This window comes from Meleagris gallopavo, unplaced genomic scaffold (assembly GCF_000146605.3).
Source record: "Meleagris gallopavo isolate NT-WF06-2002-E0010 breed Aviagen turkey brand Nicholas breeding stock unplaced genomic scaffold, Turkey_5.1 ChrUn_random_7180001859555, whole genome shotgun sequence".
In the NCBI taxonomy this organism is placed as follows: domain Eukaryota; kingdom Metazoa; phylum Chordata; class Aves; order Galliformes; family Phasianidae; genus Meleagris; species Meleagris gallopavo.
In genome coordinates, this window is record NW_011125396.1 from 1 (window position 1) to 738 (window position 738).

General features: G+C 52.4%; 1 long non-coding RNA gene across 1 annotated transcript; it reads right to left on the reverse strand.

The window, feature by feature from the left end:
• Window positions 1-269: 269 nt before the first annotated feature.
• Window positions 270-732, reverse strand: LOC109364462. The gene is made up of 2 exons (XR_002110396.1): window positions 422-732; window positions 270-326 (listed from the first exon to the last, which is right to left on the reverse strand). It is a non-coding gene; the product is annotated as an uncharacterized LOC109364462 (long non-coding RNA).
• Window positions 733-738: the final 6 nt, after the last annotated feature.

The following is a 738-nucleotide window of genomic DNA, read 5'->3' on the forward strand; positions in this document are numbered from 1 at the left end:
CCACCGCAAACCTTCTCCCTTTCAGTCTCACACCTTTGCACCCTCCCCTGCCCACCTTCTGGGGTGCTGCGAAGTACCTGGATATTCAGTGCCGTGCTGCCACTAGCTCTGATATCCACGCTGTGCGCTGCAGTGCAGTATGGAATGACGGTGGCCAACACAAAGCACCTTCAGTAAAGTACAATTTATTAATCACCAAAGATCTAGGGGAAGTACCTTTCAAACAGGAGTGTTTGCACGTAGCTCTCCTCTGGGAGAAGCCCGTTTTCTGCAGACTCTTACACCGTTCCTGTCACAGTCTGTACACCAGCAGCCGTCTCGCTTCTCTAAGCAAAGAAAAACAAACCAAAAACCACATGACATGTCATTAGCTGCGCTATAGAGCTCTGTGAGCAATGGCACAGGTTCCGTATTTACCTACCTGTTCACCTCTTACGACCCTGCAGGTGTGAGAGGACCTCCGGAGGATCGGCCGGTCTCTCACGGCAGAGACGTTCCAGGTCTCCTGTCCTGTATCCTCCCAAGCTTATACACTGCAGCACAAAACACAAAACCCACTCAGACACAGCAAAGACTCCCATCGCTTCCAGTGTTTGTGCTACAGCAGAACACGGCACAGAGCACAGATAGAATTCTCACTTTGAGGCCAGCCATGACAGAAGAGCCACAGCTGAACCTCTGCAGGCTTCCAGCGCTGAAGGGCCGTTGGGGAAGTCACGGGACAACTGCCTCGCTCTG